General features: G+C 45.8%; 1 long non-coding RNA gene across 1 annotated transcript; it reads left to right on the top strand.

Moving 5' to 3' along the window:
- The first annotated feature begins 6,636 nt into the window (after positions 1-6,636).
- Positions 6,637-23,479, top strand: LOC109282272 (uncharacterized). The gene is made up of 4 exons (XR_002089213.2): positions 6,637-6,802; positions 9,463-9,559; positions 20,350-20,606; positions 22,606-23,479. It is a non-coding gene; the product is annotated as an uncharacterized LOC109282272 (long non-coding RNA).
- Positions 23,480-23,704: the final 225 nt, after the last annotated feature.

Here is a 23,704-nt window from a genome sequence, read left to right on the forward strand (position 1 = left end):
TGGGCTGCCTGCTCCACAGCAGAGCTGGCCCTTCCCCTCTGCTCCATGGCTGCAGCTCCTGCAGAGACTGCAGGTGTCTGCCTGGATTCCCCCTCCCCACTGCCTTACACAGACACCTCTCAGCATTAGCTAGCAGATCGCATGCTGGCTATGGTCTGTGCTGTGGCAGACAGGACAAAGGCAGTATCAACAGGTAGCTGGTAATGTCCCTCTGTTGTTTTCTTAATGGGGTGATAAATACTGTGTTATCAATTTCCTGCTGGGCTGGTCAGAAGGTTGGGAGGGGGGAACTGCTCCCTAATCAGAGCATCCCATTGGGGCCTGGCCACACACCCCTCAGCTCAGCAATATGGAAGGGAAGGGAGGGCTGCTCTAGTGCCTCCCAGCTTCTAGCCTGAGCCACTGCAGGCATGTGCTAGCACATCTGGGATATCTGTGTGGTTACAAACTGATTCAGCCTAGCCAAGTTAGACTAACCTGCAAAGATTAAATTAATTCAGGCTCTGACTTTTTGAATGTCTGTCCATAACCCTTTACTTCAAGATATTTTTTTCATGGCAGCATGTGCCTTCTGTTAATGTGCCTCATGCGTTTTTTATTGTGCAACAGCTTATATAGTAAAAGCATTCGCTACGTTCCCAGAAGTAATAACTGCTGACAGCCTGGGCAGTGGAAGGGGTACCCAGCCTGAGTCCTGACCTGCAGGACCATGACCAGAGGAAAACCAGTCATTGCATTTCTATGCAGTTCTGTTATGAGTGAACAACAAGGGTGGATTTTATGAAGTGGCCAAAGGCTTAGTAACAGTTCTGTAAGAACAACTAATTCAAAGCCATCAAAACAGCCCAACCTGATCTAGTTGATGTATTTCAGTGTCCATGGGAGACCCTCCATTGATTTCAGTGGCAGTCAGATCTGCACCTATAAACATGAGATGCTTGTTAGTTTATTAACAACCCTCTCAGCCACCCAGTCCTCCAACTGCTGATATTTCTGTTGATGTTTCTGTAAAAGAAGTACTCTTCCATGATGGTGGTTGTAGCCATTGTTTTCTTTTGTTGTACTCAAAGACATCTTTATCATAACTTTAAAAAAAGGAAGCAAACGTGTTAACAAATAGGAAAATGGAAGATGCGAAGAATTTATGTAAATTTCCCACAAAATTTAAATGAAACCACAGCAAATTTTGCTAAAAATTCTATAGACCCATTTGGGCCTGGTTCTGAGTGAATTTTGCCAGTGCCATATGATAGGTGATTGCATCCTAGCTCTTCTTTCATGGTCTGTAGATAACAGAGCCAACTGTGAATTATATTAGGGGCTTGTAAACACAAAGATGTGCTGCTGTTTCAATTAATGCAGAAAGAAATCTTGCTCTTATTACTTCCTTCTAAAAGAAAAAGAACATGTGTTTTTGATCCACTGATAAGAAATCCAGTGATACTGAATTTTGCTGGAGGAACTTTTGTGTTTTTAATGCAACACACGAAACTTTTCTTTCATGAATGTGCATTCAATTCATATCCAATGTGTAATTCTTTCAGTCTGCAGAGACTTTTTTATGCTGTCGATTAAATATTTGTCATATGCTTTCAAATCAAGAAGCCAGATCAAGAAACTGAATAAGTGGATGTATGTTGGCACATTAACTATGAGCCACATGCCATTCCAATCTTTATCAATGAAATTATCATAGGTAAGTGTCACCTCTAAGTAAGATGGAACCGGTAGGTGTGGCAAGACCAATGGGGGAGATAGGGAATGGCAGAAGGAAACTTCTCTGAGAACTCAGTGAGGAAAACTCAATGAAGGGACAATGCAAGGAAAGAACAAGTAGATGCAGGTTGATGCACAAGGAGAGAAGAAAAGTTTCTTGTAAAACTGTACAGGGAATTGTAGAGAAAGTGGGCTGAAATATAATTTTACTCATCCCTATGTAAATCCAGTGATTTCTGCTGGGGGACAATCTGAGCAGGTCTGTTGGGAAGGGTTGTACTTTATTTGGAAGAGAGAAGCTTGAGAAGGTTGCTTAGGAAAGGATAGACATATCTGTTTGGAAATAATAGATACTGGAGCCATGGTTGGGTTAGAATTATTATGGATCAAAATAACAGACTGCGACTACTATAAGGAATTCATTATCCACATGGGACTGACTAACCAGAAGTGGGGATATGATCAGGATATGATTAATAATGAGTGCTGGGCCTCCATCAAGAGCTCAGGCTTGATTCAGATTTGAATTTTTAAAAACAATGGGATTTACAGCCAGCTTTTTTGGTCTTACCTAATACAAGGACAGGAGTGAATTGTAAACTCAAGTCTGGATTTGAATGACAGCTTCCAGGTTTTGGGTCTATGGCCTTGGTTTTAGCTCATCTCTGCTAATTATAATAAAAACTTAAATGAATGTTTGTAGGACCTCCAAAGGCTTAGAGTTGAGTTTTGTTTCAGATAAATCTCCTCTAGCTCAAATGCTTGTCTGGAACAGATATGAATATCTGGTGGCTGTAAAAAAGGCTGAACATTGCAAGGAAACAACACTTTTTTGCAATATTTCCAGCATTTTCACTTATAGTACAAGCCATAAATATTAAGGGAAGGAACACAGCCCTTTCACTGCAGTTGGCTCCTCCAGTTTTAGGCTTGTCTAGAATCCAGATGTGCAAAGAAAAGTGAATACAAGCAGAAGGTTGTCCAAACACTTCAGGACTGCAAAATAAGCTCGGTTCAGGGTCAGTTCTAAAAGTGGGTAAAGTTTTGGGGTAGGCATGCCTCATTTTATGTCCAACGTAGTACGTTCATTTCAGTAACGCATAAAATTGCATTCCTGGCTACCAAGAATAGTTAATGAAGGGAACACACAATGTGTTTACTTAAGCAGTGATTACTGAGGTGCAATTCCTTGTAGGTTGTTGATGAAATGAGAGCTGAAGGCAGTTTCAGGCCATTCATTTCATACATTCACTTACCCTAGAGGAAAATACCTATGCTGAGGAAAATAAGTACAATTTTTAAAGTAATTTTAAATGGTTAATTCTGTGATAGTTTAAGCGGGACCCAGCCTGAGACATCCCAGTTGAGATCTTAAAAATGGTTGAATAATCTGATATTTCATCTTGAGACTAATCCCTATTTTTCTCTGTTAAGAACGGATACCCTACATATATTACAAATTGGAACTTGTGTAGTCTAACTATTCTTACCATTCCTTTACTTTTATTACAGATTTAGTGCCTCTATACTCAATGATGTAACATTGCAAAATAAATAAATTGTAAATCAGGGGAATGACTGCAAAGAATAGTTGCCATTAGTAAAGTCTTCGTATCTATCCAAGTGCTTGTGTGATCTTTGTAACCACAGCTTTTAAATCATAGAATCATAGACAATTAGCATGGGAAGAGACCTCAGGAAGTCATCAAGTCCAACCCCCTGCTAAAAACAGAACCATCCCCAATTAGATCATCCCAGCCAAGGCTTTGTCTAGCCACATCTTAAAAACCTCCAAGGATGGAGATTCCACAGCCTTTCTGGGTAACCTGATACAGTGCTTTACTGCCTTCCTTGTGAGAGAGTTTTTCATAATATCTAACATAAACTTCCCTTCCTGCAACTTGAAACTGTTGCTCCTTGCTCTGTCATCTGCCACTACTGAGAACAGTCTAGCTCCATCCTCTTTGTTACCACCCTTCAGGTAGTTGAAGGCTGCTGTTAAAGACCTGCGCTCAGCCTTCTCTTCTCCAGACAAAATAAGTCCAGGTTCCTCCGCCTCTCCTGATAAATCATGTGCCCCGGCTGCCTAACCATTTTGCCTTATGCTGGACTCTCTCCAGTTTGTTCACTCACATCCTTTTGTAGTGGAGAGCCCAAAACTGAATACAGTAATCCAGATGTGGCCTCACCAGGGCTGAATAGGTGAGAATAATCACTAGCAATAATAATAATAATAATCAATCTGCTGGCAATGCTCCTATGAATGCAGCCCAAGATGCCATTAGCCTTCTTTGCAACAAAGACATACTGTTGGCTCATATCCAGGTTATTGTCCACTGTAACCCACTGGCCCTTTTTTGCAGAGCTGCTGCTTAGACAGTCAGACCCCAGCCTGTACTGGTGCATGGGATTGTTCTGTCCCAAGTGCAAGATGTTGCATTTCTCTTTATTGAACTTCATGAGATTTTTTTTGCTCCAATCCTCCAATGGTCTCTCTGAAGTCTCTCTGTATCCTAGCCCTACCCTCCAATGTATCTACTTACCCTCACCTTGGTATCATCTGCAGAGTTGCTGAGGCTGCACTCTATGCCATCTTCCAAAACACTGATGAAGAAATTGAACAAAACTAGCCCCAGGACCAACCCCTGGGGAATTCCACTTGAGAATGGCTGCCAACTAGACATTGAGCCATTGATTACTTTGAGCCCGACAATCCAAGCAGTTTTCTATCCATCTTACAGTCCATTCATCCAACCCATACTTCCTTAGCTTGCTTGCAATACTGTTGTGGGAGACCATACCAAAAGCCTTGTTAAAGTTAAGGGATATCATGTCCACTATTCTCCCCACATCCACAGAGCAAGTTGTCTCATCATAGATGGCAATCAGGTTGGTCAAGCATGACTTGCCCTTGGTGAATCCATGGTGAGTGTTCCTAATAGCCTTCTTCTCCTATAAGTACTTAGAAATTGATTCCTTGAGGACCAGCTCCATGGTTTTTCCAGGGACTGAAGTGAGACTGACTGGTCTGTAGTTCCCCAGATCCTCCTTCTTTCCTTTCTTAAAGATAGGCACTATAGTTACCCTTTTCCAATTATCCAGGACCTCTCCTGATGGCCACATGCTTTCAAAGACAATGGCCACCGGCTCCACAATAACATCTGCCAACTCCCTCAACACCCTTGGGTGCATCATATCCAGCCCCATGGATTTATACACATCCAACTTTTCTAAATAGTCCCTAACCTGTTCTTTCACCATTGTTAGCTGCTCACCTTCTTCCCAAACTGTGTTGCCAGGTGCATTAGGTTGGAAGCTGACTTTGCTTCTGAAGACTGAGGTGAAAAAGGCATTGAGCACTTCAGCCTTTTCTGCATCATCTGTCACTAGGTTACCTCCCCCATTCAGTAAGGGACCTTCACTTTCCCTGATTTTCCTCTTATTGCCGACATACTTGTAGAAACCCTTCTTATTACCTTTCATGTCTCTTGCTAGCTGCAAAGCCAATTGCACTCTTGCTTTCCTGATTTCATCCTTTCATGCCTGAGCAATACTCTTATATTCCTCCCTAGTTGTCTGTCTACATTTTCACTTCTTGTATGCTTCTTTTTTGTGTTTTAGCTCACTGAAGAGTTGCCTGCTAAGTCAAGCTGGTCTTCTGCCATACTTGCTAGTCTTCGTGCACACTGGGATAATTCATTCCTATGCCCTCAGTAAGGTTTCTTTAAAATACACCCAGGTCTCCTGCACTTCTTTCCTCCACAGACTGGCCTCCTAAGGGATCCTGCCCATCAGTTCTCTAAATGAGTCGAAGCCTACTTTTCTGATGTCCAGGGTCTTTACTGTGCTGCTCTCCTTCCCAAACAAAACTCTCTCTCTCCTGGATCCCCAGTGCAGGCTTCCAGTGTTAGGATTCATAACACTTTGAGGACCAACTGAAACTCCCTCAGCTTAGCTGGGATTTCATCCAAGTCTGTGTCCCCTTGGAGTCTAAACTCCCATATACCCAAAGGTTTTCTCCATTTGTTCACTGTATGGTCACTCTTCTAGTCTTTTCCTCATGCACCCAGGCAAGCATGGGAGGTCATACAAGGGTAAAATCTCTATGAAAATATGTAATTGTTACTAGACATAAGGCAAGCACAAGGTGCTCATGAATATGCAGCATGGTTCCCGGTTTTTGCAGGATCAATACAATATGCTGTGCACTGCAAATACTTTTCTTCGTGTAGCTTTTTATATAGCTCAGTTGTTCTCAACCTTTTTAGACTTAAGACACCCCTCAATAGACTCAGGGCACCCCTTGGAAAATGCCAGCTCTTAGTTATTACTCATTTTGACTACAGAAAAATAATAAAGCAATTCTTCTGTTGCAAAGAAATCAGGAGGCCTGCAACAGGTCAAAATGTTAAAAACACTATGCATTCCCATGTGAAAACTCTAAATTTATCTTGTGAATCATGTTTGCACACCTAACTGTGCTAACATTGCGTGGCACCCTACGGCACCCTTGAAAGGATCTCAAGACACCACTGGGAGTTGCAACACTCTGAGAATCACTGACATAGCTCTTCATAAGAGGTACAGAGCCAAGTTAACTCTCTGGTCACTGGGAACTAGAAGTGCTTTTGCACTTTACCTCAGACATTTATTCAGGACAATAAGGGGAACATTTTATTTGTTTGGAAATTACAGGTATCACCTGAAGCGCCTGTCCTCTTAAGGGAATGGAGCAGGAGTGAGGACAGCAGGTAGCCTACCTTGGTTTTACCTTGGGGAGGGACAGGAAGCGGTCCTTTGTTCACTGCTGTCCACTCTGCACTGAGCCTGAGCATGCAACTCCTCACTCCAGATCCCCTATGGACAATACTATGTTCACTATCTACCAACTTGGGACCTGAATTGTTGTTACAGAAACCATGGATCTGCAGAGCTGAAGCAGAGAGACTTCTCCTGGCATCCCATGCCTGTGGGAACATGAAATCCCTAGTGCAACTGCCAGGAGCAGAGCCCCAATGAAACTGGGTGGAGCAGTCAGTTTATCAGCCAGTGTAAACCTCACGTTTGAACTCCAACAGTTTCAAAGGTGAGTTTGAAGCCGTGAGTATTTGTATGGAACTGGAAGTCTGCCAGGCACTTTACAAACAAGGCAAGCTGCAACTATGAAATGGAGTAGAAATCGCACCTTTTCCAAAGTCCAAGAGTGCTGGGAATTATTCCAGTTCAGGACCATACTGTATGCCGGAGTAAGTCACAGATTCAGATCCCAGCTTCTCAAAGGTCGGGTCTGGATCTTTGGTACCAGCGCAGGCCCATCTCTAAATAAAACACAGCTACAAGCTCTAATGAGAACAGAGGTACCGACTCATGATCCGACTTGCTTCAGACATGCTGCTGCCATGCTTGCAGCCACTGGGTCCTCTCACGTAATGGAGGTATAACCTCATCACAGTCAGGGTGTTTAAAGCTTCCTGTGCATTTTCTCATGCTGTGGTGTGTAAAGCATGAGTTGCCCTGTGCTGAGAGGGAGTTCTATGGTTCATAGGAAAGTGGGGCTGGGAGCGGTCATCTAGTCCACCCCCTGCTAAAGGCAGGATCATCCCTAACTAAACCAGCCCAGCCACATATCTGTCCAACCTCCTCTTGAAAATGTCCATGGATGGAATGTCCACAGTTTCTTTGGGTAGCTTGTTCCAATGCTTGACCACCCTCATAATCAGAAAGTTCCTCTTAATCTCCTCTGCCACAGTTTGAAGTCATTGCTCCCAGTCCTGTCCCCTGTGGCCATAGAGAAAGAACTATTTCCAGCCTCTTCATAATTTCCATTCAAATACTTGAAGATTATTATCAACACCCCCTTCTTCTCTTCTCCAAGCTAAATAACCCTAGTTCTTTCAGCCTGTCCTCATAAGTTATGCTTCCTAGGCATTTAATTGTTTGTGTCACCCTTCACTGGATTCTTTCCAATCTGTCCACATCTATCTTGAAGTGTGGAGCCCAAAACAGGAAACAGTGCTTCAGGGGAGGCCTCACCAGTGCTGAATAGAACAAAGAATCATCTCCCTTGATTTGCAAGAGACACTCCTGTTAATACAACCCAATATACTGTTGTTTTTTCTGCAACAAGAGCACACTGTTAGCTCACATTTAGTTTATGGTCTACTATATCCCTCAGGTCCTCTGCAGTACTGCAGCCCAGTCAGTCATTTCCCATACAATTATTCTGTCCCAAGTGCAGAACTTTGCACTTGTTTTTGTTGAATCTCACCTAATTGATTGCAGACCATTTCTCCAAGCTATCTAAGTCATTTTGGATCCTAGCCCTGCCCTTTAGAGCAGTGGTGCTTAAAGTTTTCGCCCCACGGGCCACATGAATGGTGCAGTGCCATTCCACAGGACAGATTGGGCCCTGTATTACTCCTGTGAGCTGCCTTTGTCCAGTCCTGTACATCAGGATCAGGTCCCTTGGCCCCACACCGCCCCTGCCTGGCCCTACTGGACCAGGATTGGGCCCCAAGGCCCCATGCTGTCCCCACCCAGCCCAATACACAGGGATCAATCTAGCACATGGGCCATGGTTTGTGGAGCTCCACACAGACCCAGGGAAACCTGCAGGATGGATGACATAATACCAGGGCCCAGATCTGGCCTGTGGGCTGGGAGTTGAGCACCCCTGCTAGAGCATCTGTAACTCCAACCACCTTGGTGTTATCTGCAAATTTGGTAAGCTTGCATTCAATCCCATTGTCCAAATAATAAATGAAGATGTTAAACAATACCAGATCCAGGACAACCCCTTGATAGTCTGTGCTGGAGAAGCAAGACATCTTTTTATTACCAGTGTATTTGGCCATTGGCTCAGAGCACATTACAAATTTTGCATGTGCTTTTCCACCAACTTCTTCCACGAATAGGCTGCAGACATACAATACCTTGCTCCTGTGAGACTTGAATATGCTTACATCTACTTGTAGCTTATATAGCCTAGGAGTTCAGAGAAAGCTGAGTGTTAGGTCTGGGCACCTGGATCCCTATTTATATGACTTTTCAAGGGGTCACAGCTTTGCTCAAACCATTCCTTAATCTAATCATAAGGCTAAATTCAGAACCATTATAAAAAAAGGAAACTGTCACTGATTATCATTGGAAGCTGTGGTGGCTGCCAGAAGTTATATTTGGTCCATCAAAGTCTCAAAGACCATCCATTCACCAAGATAGGAAAGCGATAAATCATCATCATTGGCAATCCCTCACAGTAAAAAATTATTGTCTTCCATGAATGCCTGTGGGTCCAATGATGGCTGACAAGGCCTATCCGGGATTGACAGTTTATGTTGCAACTCAGGCAAATGTTTCTGTGCAGGGTGGGTGGTTCCTGGTTTTGTCTGCAACGTTCTGTTTCTGCTACTCCCTTTTTTCCATCTCCTGTTGTCATCATAACATTTCAAAGTACTGAGATCCTTGCAGCAGATTCTTCCTCCATTTGTGGCAATCATGGCTTATAATCTCTCATGAATTGATATCAACATTGCATTTTTTAAAGTTGGTCTTAAGGACATCCGTGAATCATTTTCTCTGCCCTCCTCTTGAGCATACACCTAGGTTGACCTGGGAGAATAAAACTTGTTTTGGGAGTTTGAAGTCAGACATCCATGGCCAGCCCAGCAAAGTTGATGTTGGATGATCTTTGCTCATAGAGTTTGCTTGTGAGAAGGTGCTAATGTTGGTGCATCTGTCTACCCACAGGATTCAAAGGATCTTCTGCAGGCAGCGTTGATAGTACCTTTCCACTGACTTGAGGTGTCCCCTGTATGTTGGTTATGTCTCAACTCCATACAGTAAGGTGAGGATCATGACTGCATGATAAACCAGAACCTTGGGATCATATTTGATATTGCAATCTTCAAACAATGTGGAAAGGTAATTAACTAAACATGTCTTGAATACAGAGCTGAACCATTTTTTAAGGTGAGATGATTTTGTTTCTGTTGGGATATAACTGGATTATAGAGGCTCATCTCACTTTTTTCCAAAAGAATGGTGAATGTTAATTGGTTGCTCTTAAATATCTACAACCCATATGCATGTTATGAACAGAAATAGATGCATTACTCACCAAGTTGTGCTAGTGCTGACATCATCATGATTTGGGGCTTTCCAGATCATAAATTTTGTTCAAGATCAAAGTGAACTGTAGTTTCTTAATTTGGGGAAATGAAAATGTAATGAAATGTGTCTAGTGCTACAGTAATGTGCTACCTTAACTAATAAAGTATAAGGGACCATTATTTTTTATAAAATACAGTGTTAGGTAAAAAGAGAATTCCATAAGGGATAATGTCTTGTAATAATAAAGGAGACTGTAAAACTGAATTACAACTCAAATCAGTAAATGTTACATTATGCAAAGCAACACACAGGCTGTAAAGCTTAACAATATACTTAGTCTGCCAAAGCTAGAACAAGGTTATTGCCTCCTTTTAAAATAAAGTTTAATAGCTTCTGACACAAAATAAGTAATAATGTTAAATAACAGAGAATGGACCATAAAATACTGCTCTATGTAACAGTTATTATCCTATGTGCTAATCTTCATAACACATTATATTCTCAAATAGTCAAAATATCATGCCAATAGCCCCTTCATTTTTATCCATTGCTCCATTACTTTCTCTCCTTCACAAGGTGTGTAGTAGGCTCTAACAACCCCCTCAGGACTGTCAGCACCACCACACTAGTAATAGGAAGTATTTTTCTTACTTGTTCTTGTTGGCCTCTGGTTAAATTAGATTTTTTTCTTCACATAAAATTTAGGTAATAAGAAATACCAGAAGTAACAATGTGTTGCTTCTGGTTTCATTACCAAGTCTACCAAATACTGGCCAACATTTTTTTTAATCTAATGGCTACATGTTTTTCTTTCTGCTCTCATATCTGATTGATCAAATCTATCTATCTATCTATCTATCTATCTATCTATCTATCTATCTATCTATCACTTCTTGCTCACCTTTCCAAAACTGCATAATATGCTCATGCGAAGAATGATCTTGCTTTGTTTTATAATGAACAAAAAATCCTTGTCATTCTTTTGAATTAAACATTTTCAGCTTCTGCTAAATAACTAAGTACAACAATATACTTCATATTTACCTTTGAAGGCACGGTGCCAAGTAATTTATATGCAATTTTATGCTATGCTTTTCTTTCAGTTTCCCAAATGTAATTAAATAGACATGTTTATGTGGGGGGTTTTTTAATGTAAAAGAATTTCTTTACCTTTACATTTAAAATCTTATCAGAAGTATAGTGCTGGAAATACTTTCAGCTTCCCAAATGTAATTAAATAGGCATGTTTATGTGGGGTTTTTATAAATGTAAAGGAATTTCTTTACCTTTACATTTAAAATGTTATCAGATGTACAGTGCTGGCAATACAAATATAACAGCTGTAGGCTCCCAGACCATCACAAACCAGGCAAAGGGGTAAAACTTGTATTTCATATATAGAAAAAGCATATTTAGGCTTAGAAGGCTTATATTAAAACAAGCTTGTTCCATTGTTTCTTTGTGTTCCCCCGTCTGCCTGTGTTCGTCTGTTGTCTAGTTTTCTATTCAAATTGTAGGTTTGTTAGTTCTGTTCTGTTAGTAAATGGTTTTGCACAGAGCTGTCCAACTGACAACCTGTGGGTTGCATGCAGCCTATGAACATTTAAATTCCAGCCCCTGGGCTCTACCTGGATGCTGTTTCTCCCATTGCTCCAGCTGCAAAAGCATCCAGGGGGCTTCCCACCCTGGCTTCTCCTTCCCCATCACAGTGGGTGGGGAGGTGGAGCCTGCAGTGCTGGGGGAGCTGGAGAGGCATGGTGCAGCTGGGGAGCCCATGGACAGCAGCTTAGGGTAAGGAGGGGTACCTGGGTATATGTTGCAGCAGAGGTGGGGGGTGTCCAGGCACTCATTGCAGGGGGAGGGTGCAATGCAGCATGGGGAGCCCATGCTCAGTGCCACAGCAGGGGATGGGTGTAGGGCAGTGGTTTTCAACCTGTGGTCCATGGACCCTGGGGGTCTGCAGACTATGTCTAAAGGGTCCACCTCCATTCATTTTTTTAGGGGGTCCACGAATGAAAAAAGGTTGAAAACCACTGGTGTAGGGCATGCAGTGCAGCTGGGGCTGTGGTGCAGTGTTTGGCCCCAGGGGCCATGGGCACCTCCCATCCCTGCTAGCATTGCCCCTGGATGTTTAGATGTTGGGAAGCCCTGGCCTCATTCAAAAGGGTCCTGGTAATGACTGGGGCTCTGTGGAGAATGCAGCAGGCTAAGTTCCTGTGTGGGGCTCCAGTAGAGGGTAGGCTGGCCATTAAGCAAAGAGGAAACATCTATGGGTGGCAGAGGAGTCACCTAACTAGAAGGGGTGATGCTTAGAGGTGTATAAGATCAGTGCTTGGAGCAAAGAGGGTAGTCTGGCTCTGCAGGCTGTGGGGGAAGGAGGTCCTGGGAGAGAGAGGTTTCAGGCAACCAGTCCATGGAAACCCAAGCCCTCAGGGAAGCTGCATAGAGACAGCTAAATATGGCTTGGAGTGGGGGCATTGACTCTGAGAAGGAATAAATTTTAGTTTGGAAGTGTTTGGCTTATATTTGTATTATGGTTATGTTTAACACCAGAGGGCCAGGTTGTGGCTATGGGTGAGGATTGGAGGCCATGTACTAGGGTGCCTTGGGCACTCAGGGTTACAAGCCTTGCAAAGGGGTAAGGGAGAGTGAGAGAGATGGAGCAGGCTAGAGCCAAGAGGACCAGAGCCTGAGCCTCGAGACCAAGAGACATGGGGCAGGGCAGAGCCGAGAGAGCCAGTCTGCACCTCAAGACCAAGACAGTGCCAGACCAGAGCCAAGAGGTCTGAGTCTGTTCTGTAAGAGGGTGAGACCAGAGCTGGGGCCCCAAAGCTGAGGTCTGGGGCAGTAGACTTGAGCTGAGGGGGCACAGCCAGGGAAGGGAGCCAAAGCCAGGTAGGCTGAAGCCCCAACAAAAGTTTGAGGCCCAAGGGGGCCAAGTGTTGCAGTGGGCCAAGAAGGCCCCTCTGAAGTGATACTGAGTAACATCTGCAAGGCATGGGCATGGCCATAGGTAGAACAGAGGCCATGATTATCATCCCTAAGGTGGCTTGTGCCCTAAGGCACGGATAGGGCCAGGAGAGTCATGACTTAGTGCCAGATGGGCATGACTAGTACCAGCCAGGGATGTGGACAGTAGAAAGCAGAAGGACTGAGGCTTGCTTTGGGACCTTGAGGCAACCTCCCTAAGTATTACAAGATGTATCAAAGCATGGGAAGCAGAGTGGAAAATGGAGGGTGCCCTGAGGAGCTGGAGTGGGGCAGGAGTCGTTTGGCCACTAGGGGGCATCACGGCCACTCCTGGGGCTATTCATCAGACAGCACACTGTGTCTCCTCTGATATTCTGTATGACAGATATGCACAGAATTGTGCCTGCATCTAGCAGCAAACAGAACCCTAGTAGTTTCACAGCTCTACCCACACTTCAATTTGTCAGAAACAACGCCTGTTGTAAGACTGGTGTGTATGTAGGGACAAGGCGCACAGGGTGAGTCTGAAAAGTCTAACATCACCGCTCTCACTGAGCAGAATGAACGTGTTATCTAGCAACAGCAATGACACTAATAGATTAAATTATTTTAAAATTATATCTCAGTAAGTTATGTTTAAAATAAAAACCCTTCCTGTTTTCCTAACCATTGTACGTGTAATTTTCAGCTTGACAGTTTCCTGTTAATCAACAGAAAACTGACCCCATGATATTTTTCTTTTACCCTTATTAGTTGATTTCTTGCCTCCTGCATGCCTGCTTGTAATGGCGTGACCCAATGATTCTTTGCAGATTTTGTGTGATTAAAATGGCAGCAGTTCACCTTCGCTCACTCTGAGCCCACAAAAAATGATTCCTTCCTGCTGTAGATTTCCACTATAAATCCACAGATGCAATTGCACACAATCTGATTTCAAACTCCAAGGCCAGCATTCATCCTTGTCCAACCATTCATCTTGACTGAACAGATCAGATTATACACAAGGGAATAGTCTCCAAATGCAAGGTTATGTAGCTTTAAATTAAATCTAAGTGAGGGACAGTAATGTATATAATATCACTTCAATGTCTTTATTATTAAGGAAGGAGAAGGGAGGCATTCAACCAGCTCTTCATTTATACTCACCTCACTGGCTGCTGACATGCAGCGATGCTATCCATACTTTTGTCATTGCAGGCAAGGAGCTACACAGTGCTCTCTCTCTTCAGTTAAGGAAGCAGCACTACCATTTGAGGAAGGAGTGATACAGACTCTGGTAGGCCCCTGCTTTGCAGGTCGGTTTGGCAGCTTTGGGTCTGTGTTATTAGTAGTGGGGAAAGCTGAGTGGCTGCTGCCTTTGCTCCTTTCTCTGCTGCCAGGACTGGTTATTCCTGTTTGTGGAATGAAAAAAGTCACAGCTTCTTGGCCAAAATCCAGATGACCCTTTCCATCCTCAGTGGCCCCTGTCTATCACAAAGAAGGTTTCAAATCTTTTAAATTTTCAAAAGCTTTTAGCATGACACATCATGTTACTGTTACTCCTTTTAACCCAAGCAGGCAACACAAGTTGTTTCCTTTTTGGAGAGAAATTGATGGTAGAATCAGGAATGTTTTTGATGCAGCCCTTTTTTATGGACAATTTAAAGGACTTGCTTCCCTGAGCACAGTAGAGTTCCTTAGCTCAGGGTTCCAAGCTTCTTTTTAGGCAGCACTTTGCCCAAAAGTGCTTTTGCTTAGCTTTTTCCCAGGATTTACAAATCTTTCTCTGGCTGAATCTTATCCTGTCTCTATATTTCTGTAGTATCCTTCCCTCTTTTCTCTTCCGTTACACAGCTCCATCAAATAATACCCAACATTCATAGATTCATAGATTGTAGAGTCAGAAGGGACCACAATGGATCATCATGTCTGACCCCCTGCCCCTGGCAGGAAAGAGGACCGAGGTCAGATGACCCCAGACAGGTGCTGGCTGTGTCGAAGGCTTTCCTAAAATCCAGGTATATGACATCAGCCTCAGTTCTTGTATCAAGACAGTGTGTGACCTGGTCATAAAAGGCTATAAGGTTTGTCAGGCAGGATCTACCTGTGAAAAACCCATGCTGGTCTCCTTTTAGCATCATTTCCCCTGCTGGGCCTTCACAAATGCACTCTTTGAACTCATCAAGCCTCCTCTTGAAGACCTCCAAGTTAGGTGATAGCACCAACTCTCTTGGAAGCTCATTTCAGATTCTGGCCACCCTTACTGTAAAAAATTTCTTCCTAAGGTCTAACCTAAATTTACTCTGCACTAGTTTGCACCCAGTATTCCTAGTTACTCCCTGGGGTGCTCTGGTACACAGAGCATGACCAATTCCCTGTGTCCTCCCTTGATGAACTTATAGGCAGCTACAAGGTCTCCCCTTAGGCATCTCTTGTGAAGGCTGAAGAGATCCAGATCTCTCAACCTCCCCTCGTAGGGTCTTTTACAGAGGCCACTAATCATGCGAGTGGCCCTCCTCTGAATCCCCTCCAGATTCTCCGTGTCCCTCTTGAAGTGTAGCGCCCAAAAATGGACACAGTACTCCAACTGCGGCCTGACCAATGCCACAAAGAGGGGGAGGATCACCTCCCTCAATCTGTTGGTCATGCATCTGCTAATGCACAACACGGTGCAATTGGCCTTGTTGATGGCCTCATTACACTGCCGGCTCATGTTCATCTTGGAGTCAACTATGACTCCAAGATCCCTCTCAGCTGCTGAGCTGCTGAGGAGGTCATCCCCCAACCTGTAGGTGTGCTGGGGATTTCTCCTTCCTAAGTGGAGAACCTTACATTTATCTTTGTTGAATTGCATCCTATTTTATTCCGCCGATTGATCCAACCTGTCCAGGTCGGGCTGTATCTGCTCCCTGCCCTCTGGTGTATTAACTTTGCCCCATAACTTGGTATCACCTGTAAACTTGGAGAGGGTGCTCTCCACACCCGTCCATATCGCTGATGAAAATATTATATAACACTGGGCCAAAGACCGAACCCTGCGGGACCCCACTGCCCACCTCTTTCCAGGCCGAGAACGACCCGTCCACCACCATTCTCTGGGTGCGGTCCCTAAGCCAGTTGGCCACCCGCTTGACTGTAGGCGTCCACTCCACAGCCTGCTAGCTTCCCTATGAGAATAGGATGCGAAACTGTGTCAAAGGTTCCTTCCTAAAATCCAGGTAGATGACATCAGCCTTAGTTCCTGTATCAAGGCAGTGTGTGACCTGGTCATAAAAGGTTATAAGGTTTGTTAGGCAGGATCTACCTGTGACAAACCCGTGCTGGTCTCCTTTTAGCATCATTTCCCCTGCTGGGCCTTCACAAATGCGCTTTTTGATGATTTTTTCCAGTATTTTCCCAGGGATAGAGGTAGACTGACTGGCCTAAAGTTACCCGGCTCATCCCTTCTCCTCTTCTTAAAAATGGGCACCACATTGGCCCTTTTCCAGTCCTCAGGGATCTGGCTGGAGCACCATGAATGCTCAAACAGCAGTGCCAGCAGCTCTGCTATGACACTGGCCAATTCCTTCAGCACCCGTGGATGGAGGTTGTCCGGGCTGGCTGACTTGCACCCATCCAGCCCTTCCAAGTGCTCCTTAACTAAGTCAGCACTAACCTTTGGCGATCTGGTGCCTTTTGGACATCTGTCTATGCTCAAGGTGGGGGAATTGTCTTGGTCAGTACTTAGGAATACTGAAGCAAAGAACTCATTGAAGAGCTTTGTCTTTTTCCTTGCATCAACCACCAGCTGGCCTGATTTGTCCTGCAGGGGCCCTATATTACTCTTCGCTTTACTTTTTCTCACTCTGTATCTGTAGAAGGACTTTTTATTGTCCTTAATTGTTGTAGCCAGCCTAAGCTCCAGTCCTGCCTTGGCCTCCCGAACTGATTCCTTGCAATAGCGCACCAGGGAGGTGTATGCCTCCTTGGTGGCTGTCCCCTGCTTCCACTGCCTATAAATCCCTTTCTTTGCCCCCAGTCTTTCCTGGAGTCCCCTGTTCAGCCAAGGGGACTTTTTTATCCCCTTACCCCCTTTCCTGCATAAGAGGATAGACTCCTTTGCATTTGGGTTTCCAGGTAACATTTGCCTTTGGGTTTCCAGGTAAACAATACAAATCACATGGTTTAACTGCTCTAAATTTGCATGTGGCTTATGTTTTGGGCAGTGGTTCTTTCAACTACCTTTTCTGTAAAGGAGCTTAATTGTTTTTACATTTACCTTGAATGAGGGGTGGCCATTAGGTTCACCAGCTTCAAAGAGATTTCACTCAGGCCTTGATATAATGTTATTAAAAAATCAGATTTATATCTGTGTTTTGCTTTAATCCAGATCAATGTTAACCTGTGCCTTACTGCAAAGCATGTGAAATACTGGCTGATTGATGCTATATAAATAGCTAATGGGCGAGGGATTATAACAAAGGAAGAGGACAATAATATATTAAATCGTGTATCTAAAAAGTACAACAAAATGCAGAACCTGTGCATCAAAGCTTCAGAAGGGCACAGAGTCATCCCAGGGAGCAGGGCAATAAGGCAAATAGCAGTGGTAGCAATTCCAGTCTCTTCTTAAAGTAATCTTAAGTATTTAAATCAATTCTACATGATCCTAGTAGGGTGGATTTACAAATCTTCTTTGGCAATCCCTCACAGTCAAGGATGATTGTCTTCTGTGATTGTCTTTTCTGTGTGTTTGAAGATGGCTGATGAGACCTTTCCAGGATTGAGAGAACTCATTGAATTGGTTTATAAGTTCATTCTTAATGGCAAAACCAGCTCAGTGACATCAGCATGCTCCTTCCTGTTTACCCTTCCAGAAGAAGGTACAGCCGCCTTCATGTTCTTTGAACTACCCAACTCCCACTCACCAGGTCTCACTCAGTGCAGCTCCACTGAAGTTGTGTTGCCTCAGTTCTCAAGCCTCGATTGCAGTGTGGTGCTCTGCGCATTCATTATTAGGGTTGTCCATGAGGGTCTTTATGCTCCAGATCCCAAAAATGATTGTGTGTCTTCACTAGTATTTTTGACTGCAGTAATGGTGATCCCAGTCAGGAACAAATACAATGCATTAAACAGGGTATGTTTAGGGCACCTATTCTAGCCCCTCCCCAGGTGGGGTGAGCAAACCGTATCCTGAAGAGGGATATTTGGTCACAGTTTATAGTTGCTGAATCACACTCCTGTCTCATCCAAGTGCTAGACGACCTTCTTGTAATTGTCATCTTCATGCCAGTTCATGACTAGGAGCTTCCAGACTTCAAGATCCTGCTCCTGTCACCATTAGCTGGTCACCAAAGGGCTTGAAGAATGGAAGACACCTGTGCATGACTGCTTTTATTGTGGAGAAATCTGCTGCACATCAGCTTCCACATGACTCTTGACAGAATAGTTCCTTGATCCATTGACAAGAAGACAAAGACAACGGGGGATCTCATTCTGCTGCAGCTTTTATCCACCTTTGCAGGGAAAGACACAACTATTCACAACTGGTACAAGTAATCCCTTCAAAAACAGCCTTTTTTTAAGTGCTTCATAAACATTTTGAGTCTGACTGTGCACTGGGCTTAATCCCTGCCTAAGCAAAGAGGAACATTGGGCTGATCACAGAGAACTGATAACAGCTGATAGGATCTCAGTTGTCTGGCCTTAGCTTAATATCAAAACTGAAACAGGAGTGGGACATATCTTTGACTTCTGTGACTGATGTAAGATCTCACTGGGACCATCTTCTGCATAGGAATTGTATATACTGGAGCCTCATGTCTAGCTAATGTGATTCTTCCCATTCAGTCCCAGTGGAGCTAAAAGGCAGGCTCACTGAATACCTTCTATCACACCCCCGGGCAGATCCAGGATCACAGCGAGGGGGGTGGCCTCAGCTCCATCAGCAGTCTGGAGTATGCCCAGTGAAGAGCTCACTATGCAAATACCACAACAGCCAAAAGGTGTGTTGCTGTATCCTCCTCTTCACAATCCTGGATGTCAGTGAGCTCTTTGTAGCCGGGGAGAGGGTAACGAGGGAAGGGCAAAGCAAACAGCAGTAATGAACTTTGACAAACTTAGAGCTTATTATGGCCCATGTGGAGCTCCAGCAGGAGCTGCACTGATATGCCGCCAAGCTCAGAAAGGTCACTGCATATGCGGCACATAGCCAGCTCCCCTGATCCTCGCTGTGGCCTGGCCTTCCTACATACCTCAAGTTCTGCCAGCAACCCTGTGAGCATACCCGCACTTATAGTCCCCCTGAGCCAGCAAAGCCCCTTCTTGCCAGCAAAGCAACACCAGCTCTGAGTGCAGGAGGCTTCCACTGCTGCCTGGCAGCCGGCATGTACAGTGACACCCATGTCTTCTGGCGGCCATGGCACCTTCAGCAGTTGTGTCTTTCCAGGGCACCTTCTAAACGCTGCAGGTGATAAAGGGGAGCTACGTGGTTCTGTGGTTTCCATGTGGTAGCTGATGTCTGCCTCCAAATCTTCTGGTGCCAGAAGCAGCCTGATGTAGATCAGGGTTTACATTCAGGTCACTTTCCTTTGTTTTCACAGTGTAAAGGGTGAGTATACGTGTGATTTTATACCCCCTTGAAGACCTCTTTACCCTGCCAGAGGAACATGTTTAAATGAAAGGTGCTCCCTTTCATTTAAATTTGCTCCCAACAGGAGTATCTAGTCCAGGGCTGCTCCTGCCCCACTGCCCTGCTGTACCTCCCTATAGCAGCAAGGGGTAGCTCCAGGTTCCCCAGGGTGCCAGCCCCAGGCCTGCAAGGGGCACAGGGGTCAGGCCTGGGCTCTGAGGAGCAGAAGGGAGCTGTTTGGGAATGGAGCACAGTTCCCAGCTACATGGAGCTCAGGATTACAGCCCGGCTCAGCAGCGCTGGTTTGGGGCGGTGCCCCATGCCCAAGCATGGGGGGAATCAGCACTGTGACCGGGTGAGGGGGGCAGGGAGATGTGGGCGGCAAGCAGCACCAGAGACCAGTGGGGAGATGCGAGGGGTAAGCAGTGCCAGGACCAGAGTGTAGGGGAGATGTAGGAGGGAAGCAGCACTGCTCCCCCCCACTCTGTCTCTCCCCTGGTGTTGGTGCTGCTTCCCCACTCATGTCTTCCCCTGGTCCCAGTGCTTCTCAGCTCCCAACTCCCCCCAAACATGGGCAGGGAGTGGGAGCCGACTAGGGTGTGTGCTGTGTGGGCAGTGGCAGAACTGAGGAGATGGAGGAGCTCTCTGTCCCCTCATCCCTTTTGCTGCCTGTGCAGCGCATGCCCCAGTTGGCCCATCCCTGGGGGGAGCTGGAAGCTGAGCAGCAGCAAAGCCACAGACAGCTGCCCCTGCTCCACCTCCTAGCTGCCTAGGTCAGCATCTACACGTGCGCTACTGTGCAGTAGCTAATGTGTTGTTAATCTAGAATATGTCTGACCAGCTATAGTCCCCAAGCTTGGGACCACAGGAGGATTGGGAACAAGGCTTTGTTCCTAGAGTGATGCCTCTCTGCCCAGCCAAGGCCCATCAATCTCTAATTGTTTTCTCCTTTTGTTACACTTCAGTAGTACCAAGTGGGCAATGAAGCTGCAGAATTTGAGAACCCCGATTCCAATTCAACCTAAGTTAGATGACTGAAGCTAAAGCAGAGAAAAATCTCTCTCCTTCACGCTCAGTTGAGCCCAGAATCTGCAAGCTTCAGTGAAGAAGAAAAGCTGTGGTCAGTGAAAGGCACATTTCAGAAAGCTAGCCAAAATATGTGGGCCACCATTAAACCCACCTTCATCCACAACTTGGCCTTCTCTCCTGGGGATCTATGCAGGTAAGAGGAATTCACTAAGGCTGTATCTCACAAGATGCTGATGGTGCAGTCGTTACTTTATTCCAGTGGTGGGCAATTATTTTGGGCGGAGGGCCACTTACCCAGTTTTGGCAGGCTGTCGAGAGCCGCATGGATAGCCCCACCCCTTGACAGGTGCCCCACCCCCTGGTCACCATCTTGGGACCAATGTCCCAGTGTCTTGGGACCGATGTCCCAGGGCCAGCACCAGTGAGGCCTGAAGTGGGGCACAGGCTGGCAGGGGTCTGTGGAGCCGGGCTGGGCTGCACCAGCAGGGAGAGAGGGGAGTTGGCCTGGCTCCATAGAGCCCCTGCCAGCTGGGACCTCACACTCCTGCCACCTTGCTCTGGGCCACGCCACTGCTGGCACTGGTGCGGGCCCCGTGCTCCCACTGGCTCCCTGCCCATTCACTCCCAGTTCCCCCCAGCCCTGAGGTAAAGGTGGGGGGTTGCGCACAGCCCCAACCCACTGCTTGCCGGCAGGGAAGAAGCTGGTGGTGAGTGCAGGGAAAAGCAGCCCATAGCCCGCCCCATGGCCAGCATTCCCAGCTGCAGGAGCTTGCAGTCCACGTGGGGCTGTCTGGAGCAGGCACAGGCAGCCCCACATGGACTGCAAGAGGCTACAGCGCGGGGTGCTGGCCATGGGTTGAGCGAGAGGCCGCTTTTCCCTGCACTCAGCACCAGCTTGTAACCCGGCCCCACTGCCAGCCTGGGCTCTGTGCCAGCTCTGGGCTTGCCCGTCAGCAGCAGCAGCTGCGGCCCCCCCGCTTGCCACGCCAGGCAGTGTTGGCTGCTGCTGCCCACCCGGAGCTTGTGCGCTGGGCAGCCCAGAGGCAGCGGTAGCAAACACTGCCCAGTGCAGCAAGTAGGGGAGCCGCAGCTGCTGATGCTATGCGCAGCCCTGACTGGTCAGCCCGGAGCCGGCATAGGGCCCAGGCTAGCAGTGGGGCCGGGTCACAAGGTGGTGCTGAGCGTGGGGGGGGGGGGCTGCTTCTGCCTGCTCCAGATAGCCCCGCGTGGGCTGCGAGTGGCTGCAGTGTGGGGCGCTGGCCACAGGGCGGGTGAGGGGCTGCTTTCTCCCCCGCCCACACTCAGCTTTTCCTCAGGCTCCTTCCCTGCCCAGGGTCCTCCCCTGCCCTCCCCCCACCCTTACCTGCAGCTCCAGCGCGGGGCAGCCAGGTGGTCCCAGGCCAGAAGCTGGGCTGGGGCTTCCGGCTGGAAGGCGGGGCCAGGCAGGCCCTGCTGTTGTGGGAGCCTGCCAGGCTTCCCCTGGGTCCTACTGCCCTTGGTTCCTGTCATTTTTGACAGGAACCAAAGGCAGATGAATATTAATTTTCTACATTTTTTTAGAGGCCCCATGAGCCAGATAGAATGGGCTCATGGGCCGGATTCAGCCCACGGACCATATTTTGCCCACCCCTGCTTTAGTCATTTAGTACTTGTTTATACAAGTACTAAATGACGGCATAGTAACCAGAGTTACTATGTAGTAGTGTCACCGAATGGCTTTTTCATGATGCTGACTGTGCAGTAGCTTGTTAGTTCTGCACAGTAGCATGGCGCCACACTTCCTGCCACATGACACTATTGCACACTAGTACAAGCCACTGCAAAGCCAGCGTCTCATGTAGACATGGCCTAAGAAAATGAAACATGGGCTTGGTGGTGCCTAAATGTCTTGAATCAGCTTCTGGATGTTGTTGTGTGTAGGCTTAGCATCTTAGGATGTATTCTCCCAAACTCTCCTATGAGGGAGTGGCTCAACTCCAGTCATTCCAGCAAAAGACTGGGAGTCACTTGAGATCAAAACACCTAGAATAACTGAAGACCTTTTCACTATGAGCCTAGCTCTCATAGGAAAACTTGAGCTCCAAATGGACCATTTAAAGATAGATTATCTGATTGGACTGAGGGACTGAAAACAATGTCAGTATTGGCTGCTATAAAAGACTAGGTGTTAACAATACGTCTCTTTCTTTTAGGCATAAGTGGCTTGTGATTGTTGTGGAAGAAGAGAGGATACTACCCAGTTGCTCCCTACCTGCTGAGAGCACTGACCTGCAGGATGGACAAATCTGGAAGAAAGGAGGGAAAGGAGTAAGTCTGAGTAAGTCTGCAGTAAATCTGAGTTTAGTACCTCAGGCCTGTCTGGTTCTGAGAACTTTAGGCTGTTCCTGATTTGCCTATAGTGAGGCTGCAACAAGGCTAGTGGGGTAGATCTACTTCAGAGGAAGGTTGATACAGGAGCCAGAGCCATGCTCTAGCAGGGTTGTGGTGTTGCTCTAAGAGCAATTTTCTCTTAGTCTTCAATACTCCCTTCAGTGTAAGGCTTACCTAAAATGAGGTACGAAAAACTGCTTAAGGGACCACAATATTGAATGCTCACAAGATGAGCTCTTCTGCTATTGGAGGTGGAACCAGACTGAGGAGTGCACATCTCAAGATGGGTGATGCAGTATCCCATCATTTCTTTGTTCAGTTTAGCCTGTTCTGGCTCAAACACATCACATTAAATGTGATGTTCTCTAGAAGAGAAAATGGTCTGAATATGGAGGGGCAGGGAATATGATGGATGAAGAAGAGTTATAAAATGAGAAAAGGAAAAAAAAAAAAAGCAAAGGGAAAGGAGAGGAGAGGGACGTGACTCAGAGTGTCACGGCTTCCCTCCCCCTCCCTGCAATACCAGCTCAAGTCAGGGCTGGGCCAAGGGTAATTGGTGCCCTAGGTGAACTGTGTACCTTGGCACCCCCACCACTTCCAATATAGAGGAAAATAAGAAGTCTACAATGAACTTTTACATGTACTTATTTAATATTCACAATGAACAATAAAACAATAAAAACAAATTTTTATTGATTGTTCCACACTTTTCATTAACCCTAACACAATTATACTGCAAAAACGGTAAGAGAATTTATTATAATACATGTACAATTAAAAGAAAATCCTCATGAACACTGGTGTAAAAAATGAGATCTTTGCTTGCTTTTCATGCTTTCAGTTTCACAAATTCAGAAACGAGCTCTTTCCAGGTTTGGAAATTTTCCAAATGTTCACTACTTTTTCATGAGAAGAGAGAAT

Source organism: Alligator mississippiensis, chromosome 1 (assembly GCF_030867095.1).
Source record: "Alligator mississippiensis isolate rAllMis1 chromosome 1, rAllMis1, whole genome shotgun sequence".
Taxonomy (NCBI): Eukaryota; Metazoa; Chordata; order Crocodylia; family Alligatoridae; genus Alligator; species Alligator mississippiensis.